Source organism: Hyla sarda, chromosome 7 (assembly GCF_029499605.1).
Source record: "Hyla sarda isolate aHylSar1 chromosome 7, aHylSar1.hap1, whole genome shotgun sequence".
NCBI lineage: Eukaryota > Metazoa > Chordata > Amphibia > Anura > Hylidae > Hyla > Hyla sarda.
Window position 1 is genome coordinate 126,522,127 of NC_079195.1, and position 18,110 is coordinate 126,540,236.

The 18,110-nt window shown below is 46.4% G+C and overlaps 1 long non-coding RNA gene across 1 annotated transcript; it reads right to left on the minus strand.

Annotated features, from left to right (window-relative positions):
• Nucleotides 1-1,997: 1,997 nt before the first annotated feature.
• On the minus strand, nucleotides 1,998-2,756 carry LOC130282456 (uncharacterized). The gene is made up of 3 exons (XR_008846398.1): nucleotides 2,742-2,756; nucleotides 2,409-2,573; nucleotides 1,998-2,305 (listed from the first exon to the last, which is right to left on the minus strand). It is a non-coding gene; the product is annotated as an uncharacterized LOC130282456 (long non-coding RNA).
• Nucleotides 2,757-18,110: the final 15,354 nt, after the last annotated feature.

The following is an 18,110-nucleotide window of genomic DNA, read 5'->3' on the forward strand; positions in this document are numbered from 1 at the left end:
AATTTGCCAGATTTGTTAATTATTTCTATTTAAAAATCTTAATCCTTCCAATACTTATCAGCTGCTGTATTCTACAGAGGAAGTTATTTTCTTTTTGGATTTCTTTTCAGTCTGACCACAGTGCTCTCTGCTGACACCTCTGTCCATGTCAGGAACTGTCCGGAGTAGGAGAAGTTTACTATGGAGATTTGCTCCTACTCTCAGAGAGCACTGTAGTCAGACCGAAAAAAACTATACAACTTCCTCTGTAGCACATGGCAGCTGATAAGTACTTTAAGGATTAAGATTTTTAAGAAGTAATTTACAAATCTGTTTAACTTTCTGGCACCAATTGATTAAAAAAAAAATATATATATAAGTTTTCCCCCGGAGTACCCCTTTTACGTAACACCTGTAAATTCTGCACTACGAATATCACCAGCCACTGAAGAGAGAGATCATCCAACAACTGAAGTCCCAAAAAAATCTGCCACTAAATCCCTCAAGCAACCGTTCAGCCCCAGTCCAGAACCATCTGACCGGACCACAGGGACCAGTGTGGAGGAGAACAGGGTCCAGGCTGTAAAATAGAAGAACACCGGAGCAGCCAGATACACTGACTCTAAGGCTGAGCCTCATACTTCTACCGAAGCTGCAGAGTTATAGGGGAACTGTAAAGATGAAAGTACTACAGTGTGGTACCCCCAGTGTGGTCCGTCTGTGCCCCCCTAAGGGTCAGGGTTGGAGGAGGCACAGGTTGAACAGACACACTACAATGGGAGTTGTAGTACTGTAGTTGTTAAAGAAAAAAAAGATGTTTTCATCAGGTTGCCCATAGCAACCAATCAGATTGCTTCTTTCATTCTTGAGAAGACCTCTGAAAAATAAAAGAAGTGATCTGATTGGTTGCTAAGAGCACCTGGACAACATTTCCTCTCCACAGGTACATTTCCCCGATTGTATTCATATTTAGGATGAGAATCTACTGACAAAGTGAGTAGCCAACCATTTCTGGGCATAAAACTCTGTAAGAGACAGCAGTCTGGGGGCGTCTGTGGTGGACATGAAGGAAGGGGGGGGGGGGTCCAGGGAAATTGAGATTTGACGTCTGCAGCGCGCGCTTCTCACTGAGCGACGGGTCTCATCCCAGGTATTGCAGGGGGACCCCCCACGATCAGCTACTTATCCCATAACCCATGGATAGGGGATAAGTTCATTTTTGCCATAGTTCTCCTTTAATTGGCCAGAACACACCCAAAATCGGTCCCAGCCAAACATTGCTTCGTATCCTGTCATTTCTCCCAGCTGTTCTTTTTCTACCTGCTTGTAAGGCATGCCTACACTCTCTTATTCCTTAAAGTGGTACTCCGCCCCTAGATATCTTATCCCCTACCTTAAGGATAGGACAAAAGATGACTGATCACTGGGACCCCCGCGATCTTCATGCAGCACCCGGCGTTCCAAATAATATATTTAGAACTCTGGGTTCTCGCGGTGAGGGTTGTGACCTCACGCCACGCCCTTTCCTTTTATGTCTATGGGAGGTGGTGTGATGTCACAAGAAGGTGTGGCATGATGTCACGAATCCCACCACAGGAACCAGTGATCTAAACATACTATTTAGAATTTTGGTTGCTGCATGGAGATTGCTGGGGTCCCAGCAGCAGGATCCCCTTGATCAGACATCTTATCCCCTATCCTTTACATAGGGGATAAGATATCTAGAGGCGGAGTACCCCTTTAAGGGACAGTTCATGTACCCAAAAGTTGATCCTTTGCAACCGTATGACCCCTAGCAAGTTCCCTGCATGAGTCCCATTCATCAGAAAAAGGCTTGTGCATGGAACTTGCTGGGTGTTCTACGTTTGCCTCATAAACTGCACCACCCAGCACCAGTTGCCTCTCTCCGCACCGCATTATGCAGATCGTGCAGGAGAGCAGCTTTGGTCATCCATGTTTTGCTAACTCTAATTCACACACAGAAATAAATAAATGAGTCGAACAAGTCAAAGAACAGTTTAAAAAAAGTGGAACTTTATTTATAATTTATTAAAATGTTTGTGTAGGGGATGTTTTGTAACCTCCCATCACTCACAAAGAGCGTACAGTAACTAATACTCAGGACAGGAAAAACCTCCAGAGGGGAGGAAACCTGTAGGGAATCCATGGCTACTGTATTGCCCTTCCTCTGGGCATACTAAAGGAGGTTACCTCTATAATTTGGGCAAATGTTTCTGTGTATGTGCATGATTCCTAGGCCTGTGCCTTCATCCAACGTCTTGCTGTAGGTCCCGAAATGCTACTCCATGTCCTGGAAATAGTGCATCTAAGATAGGGGACAAACAAAGATAGATTATTTACATGTTTATCATAGAAATGCACATGGAACTGCAATAAAGACCTTTTGGACAAAACAATGTAACACTTACCAGTCACAGTCATGTGCATGACTTTGCATTCCCGTGTCCCTACACAGTGTCCAGCACCGGCCCCTCACTGATGAACATGAGCAGTGTTATTTCTGGGGCTATGCCTTCATCCAACGTCTTGCTGTAGGTCCGGAAATGCTACTCCATGTCCTGGAAATAGTGCATCTAAGATAAGAAAAAAAAGATCAATTATTTACATGTTTATCATAGAAATACACATGGAACTGCACTAAAGATCTTTTGTTTCACAATGTTTTTATTGAATTTTATAAACATAAGAAATGTAACATATAACATATTAAGATCTTTTGGACACAACAATGTAACACTTACCAGTCACAGTCATGTGTATGACTTTGCATTCCCTCGTCCCTACACAGTGTCCAGCACCGGCCCCTTTCTGATGAAGAATGAACAGGAGCAGTGTTATTTCTGCTCAGTGCTGCTCTTTGGTGGACAATGGTTATGACATCACATGTGTGACACGCTGTTACCTCCTGGGAGTTCTATTTCAGTAGTGCTGCTCTCTGATTGGCTGAAAATCAAAAAAGCTTTCTAATATATTCTGTATGACTGTTATCTAAGGTTTTTGACAATTTTTATTAAAATGGCGCCACTCCCTGTGGGTGCGTTATATTTGTTTCTCCTAACCAGACATTCTGTATATGTAATATCATTTGGTTGCCCCAACAGCCTGGGCCCCTAGGTTTCTTACATAGATCAATGCTACTCCGGTAGGCTCAATGAGCAGCGCTGGCCGCCGGGACGTCCCTGACGTTGCGGTCTGGAGCGAAGGATGTCACTAGTCAGATGTCTCAGCAGCCATTGATTTAAAGTGGTCGTGGCTCCTGCTGCCAGTTCAAGATCAGACACCATGGCCCTAGATTGCCATACTGCAACACCGATCCCCTGTGGCTGCCCACCTGTTGCAAAACTACAACTCTCAGCCTTCGGCTGTCAGGGCATGCTGGGAGTTGTAGCTTTGCAATAGCTGGACAGACGCCTGTCGAAAGGGGGGAAAAAACACCAGAAATAAAGCAATGTGGGCTTTGAAAAACACCATTTATATGTTGTTTTTAATCACAGCCTAACCCTAGGAACAAACACAATTCTTGTTTGATGTTTTTTTTTTTTTGCAAAAAACAAACAAACAAACATCAAAATCTTCCCCCTCATTTCTTTTCTCAGCTATCTTTGTGTTATTTCTGCTAAAAGCACTGGGGGGTGGGGGGTGTCTTAGAGATTTATCAAAACCAGGGAAGAGGGAAAGTGGACCAGTTGCCCATAGCAACCAATCAGGTAGTTTCTTTCATTTTTAAAAAGGCCTCTGAAAAGTGAAAGAAGCGATCTGATTGGTTGCTATGGGCAACTGGTCCACTTGACCTCTGCACAGGTTTTCATACATCTGTCCCAATGTGTAACATTATTATTATCATAATCATCATCATCATCATCATTATTATTATTATAGGAAGTGTTTTTTCTTTGATGTATTTTTCCCCCTCTGGCTTTTCTCATTACAAGTCATATGATTCTTTCATCATTTGACTGAAGGATTTCTATAAAAAAAAAGTGAGAAAATACCCCCCAAAAAAAAAAAAAAAAAAACATGCTCTCGGCATCCCACAGATTTGATAGCCTTAAAACACCATAAAAGGATGAAGAAACCTCCATTAGTGTCTGGTGTTTCATATTACCCTTTTGATTCCAACCTAACATGTGCCCGCAGCGAACATGGTGTTTTTTATGACAAACACGCCAAGTTTAATCCCAGCTGAAATGAATGTTTTCACAATAGGTGTGAACAGGCTGCAGGCTGTGCTAGATATATTTGCATAGTTGCGGCATACAGCATGTGCAGCATTTATGTGGCGGCTTTCCGCTGGCATATATGGCTTTCTGTGCTGGTGAATGCAGCGGGCACTTACTGGTGTTTTTTTCCTAGCTGCACAGTTTTGCACCACAACCACTCCGGCTGGGACCAGGCTGACCGATCTAATGACCAAGATGCCGCAGTGAACGGCTTTCATTCTGTGAAAGTTCTGGCGAACTACAATGCTCAGAAGAGGAGTAGCGCCATTGAGATTTTGGAAAGAGAATTAGTTTGGAATGGTCAGGGCCATGTGCATTTACAAAGCCCGCCGTGGTGCCAAAACAGTGGACCCCCCCACATGTGACCCCATTTTGGAAACTACACCCCTCACAGATTTTAATAAGGGGTGCAGTGAGTATTTACACCCCACAGATCTTTGGAACAGTGGGCTGTGCAAATGAAAAATAAAATTTTTCATTTTTATGGACCACTGTTCCAAAAATCTGTCAGACACATGTGGGGCGTAAATTCTCAATGTACCCCTTATTACATTACGTGAGGGGTGTAGTTTCCAAAATGGGGTCACATGTGTCGGGGGTCCATTGTTCTGGCACTATGGGGGCTTTGTAAACACATGTGGCCTTCAATTCCGGACAAATTTTCTCTACAAAATCCCAATGGCGCTCCTTCTCTTCTGAGCATTGTAGTTCGCCCGCAGAGCACTTTAAATTCACATATGGGGTATGTTCTTACTCAGAAGAAATGGGGATACAAATTTGGTAGGGCTTTTTTTCCTATTTTCCCTTGTGAAAATGAAAAATTTAGGGTAACACCAGCATTTTAGTGAAAAAAAATATATTTTTTCATTTTCCCATCCAACTTTAATGAAAATTTGTCAAACACCTGCGGGGTGTTCAGGCTCATTATACCCCTTGTCACGTTCGGTGAGCGGTGTAGTTTCCAAAATGGGGTCACATGTGTTTTTTTTTTTTTTTTGCGTTTGTCAGAACCGCTGTACAATCAGCCACCCCTGTGCAAATCACCAATTTAGGCCTCAAATGTACATGGTGCGCTTTCATTCCTGAGCCTTGTTGTGAGCCCGCAGAGCATTTTAAGCTCACATCTGGGGTATTTCCGTACTCAGGGGAAATTGCGTTACAAATTTTGGGGGTCTTTTTTTCCTTTTACCGCTTGTGGAAATAAAAAGTATGGGGCAACACCAGCATGTTAGTGTAACATTTTTTTTTTTTTTTACACTAACAGGCTGGTGTAGTCCCCAACTTTTCCTTTTCACAAGCGGTAAAAGGAAAAAAAGACCTCCAAAATTTGTAGTGCAATTTCTCCCGAGTACGGAGATACCCCATATGTGGCCCTAAACTGTTTCCTTGAAATACGACAGGGCTCCGAAGTGAGAGAGCGCCATGTGCATTTGAGGACTAAATTAGGGATTGCACAGGGGTGGACATAGGGGTATTCTACGCCAGTGATTCCTAAACAGGGTGCCTCCAGCTGTTGCTAAACTCCCAGCATGCCTGGACAGTTAGTGGCTGTCCAGAAATGCTGGGAGTTGTTGTTTTGCAACAGCTGGAGGCTCCGTTTTGGAAACCCTGCCGTACAAGACGTTTTTAATTTTTTATTGGGGGGACAGTGTAAGGGGGTGTATATGTAGTGTTTTACCCTTTATTATGTGTTAGTTTTTTTAGGGTACATTCACACTGGTGTGTTACGGTGAATTTCCCGCTAGGAGTTTGCGCTGTGGCGAAAAATTTGCCGCAGCCCAAACTTGAAGCAGGAAATTTACTGTAAACCTGTCCGTGTGAATGTACCCTGTACATTCACATGGGGGGGCAAACCTCCAGCTGTTTCAAAACTACAACTCCCAGCATGTACTGACAGACCGTGCATGCTGGGAGTTGTACTTTTGCAACAGCTGGAGGCACACTGGTTGGAAAACCTTCAGTTAGGTTCTGTTACCTAACTCAGTATTTTCCAACCAGTGTGCCTCCAGCTTTTGCAAAACTACAACTCCCAGCATGTACTAATCACCGAAGGGCATGCTGGGTGATGTAGTTATGCAACAGCTGGAGGTACCCAACTACAATTCCCAGCATGCCAAGACAGCTGTTTGCTTTCTGGGCATGCTGGGAATTGCAGTTTCAATAATTCAAAAAATTCCATTAGCCCCAATAACTCAATAACTACAATAAGCCCCATTAACTCAAAAAATACCGTTAGCCCCAATAACTTAAATAACAACGTTAGACGCAATAACGCAAAAAATCCCATTAGCCCAAATAACTTAAGTAATAACGTTAGACTCAATAACTCAAAAAATCCCATTAGCCCCAATAACTTAACTAGTACAATTAGCCCTTATAACTCAAATAATAACATTAACCCCAATAACTCTGAAAATCCCATTAGTGAGACTATATGTGTAAAACTTAATGGAAATGTAAAGTGTATGTTCACAAATGCCAGAAGCCTAGCAAATAAAATGGGGGAGCTTGAGGCCTTGATACTGGAGGAACATATTGATATAGTTGGGGTCACTAAGACATGGCTGGACTCCTCGCATGACTGGGCCGTTAATCTACAGGGGTTTACATTGTTTCGCAAGGATAGAATGAACAGAAAAGGTGGTGGAGTCTGTCTGTATGTAAGAAGTGGTATGAAAGTCAGTGTGAACGATGCCATAGTGTGTGATGATTCTGAGGATGTGGAATCACTGTGGGTAGAATAACAAAAGGAGGGAAATACTGAAAAAATAATATTTGGTGTAATCTACAGACCCCCTAATATCACTGAAGAGATAGAAGGTTGGCTGCATAAACAAATAGAGAGGGCCGCCCGGGCAGGTACAGTGGTAATAATGGGAGATTTTAACTATCCAGATATAGATTGGGGTCCGGGGTTGGCTAAAACTACAAAGGGGAGAAAATTCCTAAATTTATTGCAGGATAATTTTATGGGCCAGTTTGTGGAGGACCCAACAAGAAGTGATGCCTTGTTGGATCTGATCATTTTCAACAACGCAGAGCTGGTTGGTAATGTAACTGTGAGGGAAAACCTTGGTAATAGCGACCACAATATAGTTACCTTTGACTTAAAATGTAGAAAACAAAGACAGGCGGGGAAGGCAAAAACATATAACTTTAAAAAGGAAAAACTTCCCTGGGCTGAGGGCTGCACTACAGGACATAGACTGGGGGGAGGTGTTCTCAAATACTGATACAGAAGGTAAATGGGAAATCTTTAAATCAACTCTAAATAACTATACAGCTAAAAATATACCAAAGGGGAACAAATATAAACGATTAAAACTAAATCCTACATGGCTGACAAATGAGGTTAAAAGAGCAATAAACAACAAAAAAATAGCCTTCAAAAAATTCAAATCTGATGGGTCAGCTATAACATTTAAACAGTACAAGGAGCTTAATAAAATCTGTAAAAATGTAATAAAAACAGCAAAAATTCTAAATGAGAGACAGGTGGCCAAAGAAAGCAAAACTAAATATTTTTTTAGATATATAAATACAAAAAAACCAAGGACAGAGCATGTAGGACCCCTTAATAATGATAATGGGGAGATTGTCACGGGCGATCAAGAGAAGGCGGAGCTACTGAATGGGTTCTTTAGTTCTGTATACACTATGGAAAAAGGAGCTGACATTGGCCAGGTCAGTGCTGGAAACACATCATGTAATGTACTGAACTGGCTTAATGTAGAGATGGTACAAGGTAAGTTAAGTAATATAAATGTAAGCAAATCTCCAGGGCCGGATGGACTACACCCAAGAGTTCTTAGAGAGGTAAGTTCAGTAATATCTGTACCCTTGTTAATGATATTTAGAGATTCTCTGGTGTCTGGTATTGTGCCAAGGGACTGGCGCAAGGCGAATGTGGTACCAATCTTCAAGAAGGGCTCTAGGTCTTCGCCAGGCAATTATAGACCGGTAAGTCTAACTTGCATTGTGGGTAAATTGTTTGAAGGACTTATACGGGATTGCATACAGGAATACATAGGGGATAATAGTATTATAAGTGATAGCCAGCATGGATTTACCAAGGATAGAAGTTATCAAACCAATCTAATTTGCTTTTATGAAGAGGTGAGTAGAAGCCTTGACAGAGGAATGGCTGTGGATATAGTGTTTCTGGATTTTGCCAAAGCGTTTGATACTGTCCCTCACAGACGTCTGACAGGTAAGTTAAGGTCCTTGGGCTTGGAAACTTTAGTTTGTTACTGGATTGAACACTGGCTCATGGATCGTACCCAGAGAGTGGTGGTCAATGATTTGTACTCTGATTGGTCCCCGGTTATTAGTGGTGTACCCCAAGGTTCAGTACTGGGCCCGCTGCTGTTTAATTTATTTATCAATGATATAGAGGATGGTATTAACAGCTCTGTTTCTATCTTTGCAGATGACATCAAGCTTTGTAGCACGGTCCAGTCTATAGAGGATGTGCATAAGTTACAAGATGACTTGGATAGACTAAGTGTCTGGGCATCCACTTGGCAAATGAGGTTCAATGTGGATAAATGTAAAGTTATGCATCTGGGTACTAATAACCTGCATGCGTCGTATGTCTTAGGGGGGATTAAACTGGCAGAGTCACTGGTAGAGAAGGATCTGGGTGTACTTGTGGATCACAGACTACAGAATAGCATGCAATGTCAGGCTGTTGCTTCCAAAGCCGGCAGGATATTGCCATGTATCAAAAGAGGCATGGACTCAAGGGACAGGGACATAATACTCCCCCTTTATAAAGCATTGGTACGGCCTCACCTGGAATATGCTGTTCAGTTTTGGTCGCCTGTTCATAAAAGGGACACTGCAGACTTGGAAAGGGTGCAGAGACGCACGACTAAACTAATATGGGGCATGGAACATCTTAGCTATGAGGAGCAATTAAAGGAGTTACAGTTGTTTAGTCTTGAGAAGAGACATTTAAGGGGGGATATGATAAACGTATATAAGTATATAAATGGCCCATACAAAAAATATGGAGAAAAACTGTTCCAGGTTAAACCCCCCCCAAAGGACGAGGGGGCACTCCCTCCGTCTGGAGAAGAAAACGTTTAGTCTCAAGGGGCGACACGCCTTCTTTACCATGAGAACTGTGAACTTATGGAACAGTCTACCTCAGGAGCTGGTCACAGCAGGAACAATTTACAGCTTTAAAACAGGGTTAGATACATTCCTGGAACAAAATAACATTAATGCTTATGCAGAATTATAAAACTACATCCCTTTCCCTTATCCCCTTACACCCTTTCCTTCAATTCCCTGGTTGGACTTGATGGACGTATGTCTTTTTTCAACCATACTAACTATGTAACTATGTAACATCTGGAGAGCTACAGTTTTTAGACCACTGCACAGTGATCTCCAAACTATGGACCTCCAGATGTTGCAAAACTACAACTCCCAGCATGCCCAGACAACAAACAGCTATGTGGGCATGCTAGGAGTTGTAGTTTTGCAAGATCTGGAGGGATATAGTTTAGAGACCACTGTATGGGGGTCTCAAACTGCAGCCCTCCAGCTGTTGCAAAACTACATATTCCAGCATGCCCAAACAGCTGTCTGGGCATGCTGGGAGTTGTAGTTTTGCAATATCTGGATGGCTACAGTTAGAGACCCCAGTCTCAGACTGTAGCCCTCCAGATCAAATTACCGGCTTCCGTAGGATCCCGGGAGCCGTCCTCTTCAGAAGCACGTGATGCCGCCCGCCGATCAACGTCGTCACAGCCTCCGGACGAGTAAGTGGACGTCGGCGCCCGGTCCCCTTCGGTTCCCCATTCTGCCCCGCCTATTGTGGGTGGGCAGGATGGGGAAAACTAAAGTTAACCCCCCCGCAACCGGTCTGCTATTGGTCGTCGCCTCTGACGATCAATAGCAGACCAATAGCAGGGATAGGAGGGGTGGCAACCCTGCCACCTCACTCCTATGCCTACAGGGGGATCGTGGGTGTCTTAGACAACCACGATCCCCCTTCTATTCCGGGTCACCGGGTCACAATAGACCCGTATGACCCGGAATCGGCGCAAATCCCAAGTGTGAATTCACTTGCGATTTGCGCCGATCGCCGATGGGGGGGTCTGATGACCCCCCTGGGCATTTGCGCGGGGTGCCTGCTAATTGATATCAGCAGTCACCCCGGCCCGGTCCCCGCCCGGCGCGCGGCGGGGACTGAAATTCCCACGGGCGTATGGATACGCCCTGGGCCCTTAACCCCTTAAGGACGCAGGACGTACTCAAACGGCCCCTTTTCCGAGTCCTTAAGGACTCAGGACGTTTGAGTACGTCCTGTCAAATCCCGGCCCTCCGCCACTAGCTGGAGGGGAGCCGGTGCCCGATGCCTGCTGAAATCGTTCAGCAGGCATCGGGGCATATCGCCCAGGGGGGTCATTATGCCACCCCATGTCGGCGATGGCCGCAGATCGCTGGACAATTCAGTCCAGCGATCTGCGGCAGATTCCGGGTCAATCGGGTCTCCAGTGACCCGGTGACCCGGAATTACAGGCTGTTCGGGGCCGTCTCCGACGGCCCCGAACAGCCAGAGCCTGCAGGGGTGAGGTGGCACTGGTGCCACCTCACGATCGCCCTGATTCGTCGGCCGGATTACCGGCCGACCAATCAGGGCGCCTGCTGCGGGTGTCACTCCCGCAACCCGCTCCGCCCCTCTTCCGGAGGACGTGACCGGGTGCGGAACGTGCACCCCAGGTGCTGGGGACCCCGATCCCCGGCGTCAATGTTGGGATCGGGGCCCCAGGAGCGACGGCCGCGGCGGCGATGACGAGGGACTGACCTCATGCGGCTGGATCGTTGGAGGTGAGTGACAGCCTCCTGCTGTTGCTTAGCAACAGCTCCCAGCATGCAAAAAGGGCATGCTGGGAGCTGTAGTTATGCAACAGCAGGAGGCAGACCACCACAACTCCCAGCATGCCCTTATGGGCATGCTGGGACTTGTAGTTTTGCAACAGCTGGAGGCACATTTTTTCTATGGAAAAGTGTACCTTCAGCTGTTGTGTAACTACAACTCCCAGCTTGCACCAACAGCTAAAGTGCATGCTGGGAATTGTAGTAGTGCATCTGCTGGTTGCATAACTACAACTCCCAGCATGCCCGTTGGCTGTCGGTGACTGCTGGGAGTTGTAGTTTTGCAACAGCTGAAGGCACACTGAGTTATGTAGCAAACCAGTGTGTCTCCAGCTGTTGCATAACTACAGTCCCCAGCCAAAGTAGTATGCCTCCGGCTGTTGCATAACTACAAGACCCAGCATGCCCTTCCGCTGTCCGTACATGCTGGGGGTTGTAGCTTTTGCAACAGCTGAAGGCACACTGATTGCAAAACACTGAGTTTGTTACCAAACTCTGTGTTTCACACCCAGTGTGCCTCCAGCTGTTGCAAAACTACAACTGCCAGCGAGAAACTACTGTGAACCCCCCGCCCGTGCGACTGTACCCTAAAAACAATACACTAACACACAATAAAAAGTAAAAAACACTACGTATACACATACCCCTATACAACCCCCCTCCCCTCCCCAATAAAAATTAAAAACGTCTGGTACGCCACTGTTTCCAAAATGGAGCCTCCAGCGGTTGCAAAACTACAACTCCCAGCATGCACTGATAGACCGTACATGCTGGGAGTTGTAGTTTTGCAACAGCTGGATGTTCCCCCCCCCCCCCAATGTGAACGTACAGGGTACACTCACATGGGCGGAGGATTACAGTAAGTATCCGGCTGCAAGTTTGAGCTGCGGCTCAAACTGCCAGCGTGAAACTACTGTGAACCCCCGCCCGTGTGACTGTACCCTAAAAACACTACACTACACTAACACACAATAAAATAAAAAGTAAAAATCACTACATATACACATACCCCTACACAGCCCCCCTCCCCAATAAAAATGAAAAACGTCTGGTACGCCACTGTTTCCAAAACGGAGCCTCCAGCTGTTGCAAAACAACTACTCCCAGTATTGCCAGATAGCCACTGACTGTCCAGGCATGCTGGGAGTTTTACAACAGCTGGAGGCACCCTGTTTGGGAATCACTGGCGTAGAATACCCCTATGTCCACCCCTATGCAAGTCCCTAATTTAGGCCTCAAATGCGCATGGCGCTCTAACTTTGGAGCCCTGTCGTATTTCAAGGCAACAGTTTAGGGTCACATATGGGGTATCGCCGTACTCGGGAGAAATTGTGTTACAAATTTTGGGGGGTATTTTCTGCTTTTACCCTTTTTAAAAATGTAAAATTTTTGGGAAAAGAGACATTTTAGGTAAAATTTTTTTTATTTTTTTTACATATGCAAAAGTCGTGAAACACCTGTGCGGTATTAAGGTTCACTTAACCCCTTGTTACGTTCCCCAAGGGGTCTAGTTTCCAAAATGGTATGCCATGTGTTTTTTTTTTTGCTGTCCTGGCACCATAGGGGCTTCCTAAATGCGGCATGCCCCCAGAGCAAAATTTGCTTTCAAAAAGCCAAATGTGACTCCTTCTCTTCTGAGACCTGTAGTGCGCCAGCAGAGCACTTTTCACCCCCATATGGGGCATTTTCTGAATCGGGAGAAATTGGGCTTCAAATTTTGGGGGGTATTTTCTGCTTTAACCCTTTGTAAAAATGTAAATTTTTTGGGAAACCAAGCATTTTAGGTAATTTTTTTTTTTTTTTTACATATGCAAAAGTTGTGAAACCCCTGTGGGGTATTAAGGTTCACTTTACCCCTTGTTACGTTCCCCAAGGGGTCTAGTTTCCACAATGGTATGCCATGTGGTTTTTTTTGCTGTCCTGGCACCATAGGGGCTTCCTAAATGCGGCATGCCCCCAGAGCAAAATTTCCTTCAAAAAAGCCAAATGTGACTCCTTCTCTTCTGAGACCTGTAGTGCGCAAGCAGAGCACTTTTCACCCCCATATGAGGTGTTTTCTGAATCGGGAGAAATTGGGCTTCAAATTTTGGGGGGTATTTTCTGCTTTAACCCTTTGTAAAAATGTAAATTTTTTGGTAAACCAAGCATTTTAGGTAAATTTTTTTTTTTTTTTTTACATATGCAAAAGTTGTGAAACCCCTTTGGGGTATTAAGGTTCACTTTACCCCTTTTTACGTTCCCCAAGGGGTCTAGTTTCCAAAATGGTATGCCATGTGTTTTTTTTTGCTGTACTGGCACTATAGGGACTTCCTAAATGCGGCATGCCCCCAGAACAAAATTTCCTTCAAAAAAGCCAAATGTGACTCCTTCTCTTCTGAGACCTGTAGTGCGCCAGCAGAGCACTTTTCACCCCCATATGGGGTGTTTTCTGAATCGGGAGAAATTGGGCTTCAAATTTTGGGGGGTATTTTCTGCTATTACCCTTTTTAAAAATGTAAAATTTTTGGGAAACCAAGCATTTTAGGGATTTTTTTTTTTTTACGTATGCAAAAGTCGTGAATCACCTGTGGGGTATTAAGGTTTACTTTACCCCTTGTTATGTTCCCCGAGGGGTTTAGTTTCCAAAATGGTATGCCATGTGTTTTTTTTGCTGTTCTGGCACCATAGGGGCTTCCTATATGTGACATGCCCCCCAAAAACCATTTGTCGCTCCTTCCCTTCTGAGCCCTCTACTGCGCCCGCCGAACACTTTACATAGACATATGAGGTATGTGCTTACTCGAGAGAAATTGGGTTTCAAATACAAGTAAACATTTTCTCCTTTTTACCCCCTGCAAAAATTCAAAAATTGGGTCTACAAAAACATGCGAGTGTAAAAAATGAAGATTGTGAATTTTCTCCTTCACTTTGCTGCTATTCCTGTGAAACACCTAAAGGGTTAAAACGCTGACTGAATGTCATTTTGAATACTTTGGAGGGTGCAGTTTTTATAATGGGGTCTTTTATGGGGTATTTCTAATATGAAGACCCTTCAAATCCACTTTAAACCTGAACTGGTTCCTGAAAAAAAGCGAATTTCAAAATTTTGTGAAAAATTGGAAAATTGCTGCTGAACTTTGAAGCCCTCTGGTGTCTTCCAAAAGTAAAAACACGTCAATTTTATGATGCAAACATAAAGTAGACATATTGTATATGTGAATAAAAAAAAATATTTTGAATATCCATTTTCCTTACAAGCAGAGAGCTTCAAAGTTAGAAAAATGCAAAATTTTCCAATTTTTCATCAAATTTTGGGATTTTTCACCAAGAAAGGATGCAAGTTACCACAAAATTTTACCACTATGTTAAAGTAGAATATGTCACGAAAAAACAATCTCGGAATCAGATGGATAACTAAAAGCATTCCAGAGTTATTAATGTTTAAAGTGACAGTGGTCAGAATTGCAAAAAATGGCTGAGTCCTTAAGGTGAAAAAGGGTTCAGTCCTTAAGGGGTTAAGTACCAGGACGTCAAAGCGTATCCATACGCCCTAGGTCCTTAAATGATTAAACACTAACCTTGAGGTTGGGGAAATTTGCCAGATTTGTAAATTATTTCTATTTAAAAATCTTAATCCTTCCAATACTTATCAGCTGCTGTATTCTACAGAGGAAGTTATTTTCTTTTTGGATTTTTTTCCAGTCTGACCACAGTGCTCTCTGCTGACACCTCTGTCCATGTCAGGAACTGTCCGGAGTAGGAGAAGTTTACTATGGAGATTTGCTCCTACTCTCAGAGAGCACTGTAGTCAGACCGAAAAGACCTATACAACTTCCTCTGTAGCATACGGCAGCTGATAAGTACTGTAAGGATTAAGATTTTTAAAAAGTTATTTACAAATCTGTTCAACTTTCTGGCACCAGTTAATTTAAAAAATAATAATAATAATAATGTTTTCCCCTGGAGTACCCCTTTTACGTAACACCTGTAAATTCTGCACTACGAATATCACCAGCCACTGAAGAGAGAGGTCATCCAACAACTGAAGTCCCCAAAAAATCTGCCACTAAATCCCTCAAGCAACCGTTCAGCCTCAGTCCAGAACCATCTGACCCGACCACAGGGACCAGTGTGGAGGAGAACAGGGTCCAGGCTGTGAAATAGAAGAACACCAGAGCAGCCAGATACATTGACTCTAAGGCTGAGCCTCATACTTCTACCGAAGCTGCAGAGTTATAGGGGAACTGTAAAAATGAAAGTACTACAGTGTGGTACCCCCAGTGTGGTCCGTCTGTGCCCCCCTAAGGGTCAGGGTTGGAGGAGGCACAGGTTGAACAGACACACTACAATGGGAGTTGTAGTACTGTAGTTGTTAAAGAAAAAAAAATATGTTTTCATCAGGTTGCCCATAGCAACCAATCAGATTGCTTCTTTCATTCTTGAGAAGACCTCTGAAAAATAAAAGAAGTGATCTGATTGGTTGCTAAGAGCAACTGGACAACATTTCCTCTCCACAGGTACATTTCCCCGATTGTCTTCATATTTAGGATGAGAATCTACTGACAAAGTGAGTAGCCAACCATTTCTGGGCATAAAACTCTGTAAGAGACAGCAGTCTGGGGGCATCTGTGGTGGACATGAAGGAAGGAAGGGGGGGGTCCAGGGAAATAGGAAGCCCTGGAAGGGATAGCATAGGACTGGAGGGGCACATGACAGGGGGATTATACAGTGTTGCAGGGGTTAAAGTGTAGGGAGGAAGAAGACAGAGAGGAAGGGGAGGAGTTAAGAAAGGATGAATAGGACAGGAAGAGGAGGTTAGATCAGTCGGGAAGAAGAAGTGGACGGAGCTCGCTACCTGATGGCCGACATCGAGGAAATCATACGGAGGGTGAGGGAGGAGGTGCTGCTTCGTGGGCCTCAGTGGTTTGCGGAGCAGTTTCCTTCCTTTTCTGCTCCTGCTGCGCTGCCGGTGGGTGGGCCTGGGCCTCGGGCTAGCGGTCGACGCTCTCGCCCGCCGGAGCACTTGTCTCCGGCATCCTCCCCTTCATTGCGCCGCCGGCGGGTGAATCCTTCCGCCGCCGCTGCTGGCAGGGTGTCCGGTGTGGCTAGCGGTTGGTGGGCGCGCACGTCGGCAGTGGTGCTGCTGCGGCCAGGAGCGCGGGGCGCGCGGGCGGCACGTCCCGTTCAAGTCACAGGGGGCGCAGATCGGCGGCCTGCTCCCACGAGGTGCCAGTGGTGGGGGAGCAGGCCAGGAGTGAAGCGGCAAGATCCCAGGCTGACTCCGCCCCTCGGTCGGGGGGGCGGATACCTGCGGGCCTGGTTGTCACCCAGGCCGTGGTTCATGGTCCGCCTGCGGCCTCCTCATCCCGGGGGGGTCGGCGGGCTCCTGTGGGGAGACTTGCGGCTGCTGCTGGAGGAGCTGTGCTGACCGGCGGTGATGACATCAGCCCTGCCCCTAGTGAGGGAAGCGACGATGACCTGCTGCTGGCTGAGGATCCTGGCCTGCCCCTGGCCTCACTGGCCACTCCCCTGCTCCCCTTAGGGGTTGTAGCGGGTGCGGAGGGTAGTGGGGTCCGGGGGTCTTCTGAAGAGGGCGCCGCTGATGGTGGGACGTCGTCTGAAGTTGATGGTCTCCGCACGGGCAGGGTTCCCCTGGTCCCGCCTCCTGCGATTGGTGAGAGTCAAGTCCGTGAGGTCCGGAGTCGTCCCGCTACTGGAGTTACGGCCGCTGGTTCCGTGCCAGCCGGGTTGGGTGAGTGCACCACTGTCTCCAGTATTGCGGGTTCTGGGGTGGGGGTGGGGGAGTTGGGGGGTTTGCAGTTTTTTCTGGATGGTTTGCATGCGCTGCTGTGGGGTAGCGGTTTGGGGGTGGGGGAGCCTCCAGTTCCTGTGTGGGGCTCAGCCACTAAGGTAGCAGGGCAGGGTACGCCGGGGGTTGCGGTGGCTGCGGGGCCTGCGGGGGGAGCTAGGGATAGCCTGGGGGGGTCTGCTCAGGTGGTCGCGGCTTCGGGGGCTGGTGGGGGTGTTCGGTTGGCGGATGCGGCTAGGGGGGAGGTCTATGTTTGCTTTGAGGGCCCCTTGGGGGCGCACCTGATAGCAGAGGTGAGGGAAAAAATTTGGAAGCGGGAGTATGTGGATATTTTTTCGCTGCTGCCGCTTGAAAAATTTAATCTGGACAAGGTTCAACCTGACGAGTCAAAGCGGTTGGAGAAAGTGGAGGAGGAGGAGCGTCGGCGGTATCGGCTGATTCCACGAAACCTTCTCGAACTGGCTTCAGTCCTTTGCGATTTTGGCCAGTGTAGTGGGGGAAAAGGCGCCTGACACTGCTCCGGCCTCTTTTGCTATATGGATGCTGTGGGGGAGGCTTATCGGGTATATGGGGGATTGGCTTGGCTGCGGTACGATGAACAGTTCCGGCAGCGGATGGCGGTGCGTCCTGACTTGCATTGGGACCATAAGGACATTAGGTTGTGGATGCGGCTTATGGCGGCTCCACGCAGTGGGACCGGGTTGCAGTCCTTTCGAGAGGGTGCCGGTGGAGTTGGGTCGGGACGGTCGGCTGGGGCAGGTAAAGGTGTGAGTTGGTAATTCAATGAAGGGAAATGCAAGTTTGGAGCCGAGTGTCGTTTTAAGCACGAGTTTTCCAGCTGTGGGGGGGGGGGGGGTGGCCACAGATTGTCCCGTTGCTTCCGTAGGGGGAAGGGCAAGCAGAGGCTGTCCCGTTGTTTCCGTAGGGGGTAGGGCAAGGAGAGGCTGACTCGAAGAGGGGCGACCCCGGTGCAGGTGGCAAGGATGGAGCCTTTCCTCGCCAGTTACCCAAATAGACAGGCGGCGGAGTTGTTGAGGTCTGGGTTTATAGATGGCTTCCGCATTTCCTTTGTGGGGGTTGCGTCGGGGGGTGGGGCGGTGCGCAATCTGGTCTCGGCATTGGCCCGCCCTGAGTTAGTTAGAGAGAAGTTATTGAAGGAGGTGGCCTTGGGAACGATGGCTGGACCGTTTGAGTCGCCTCCGTTGGACGGG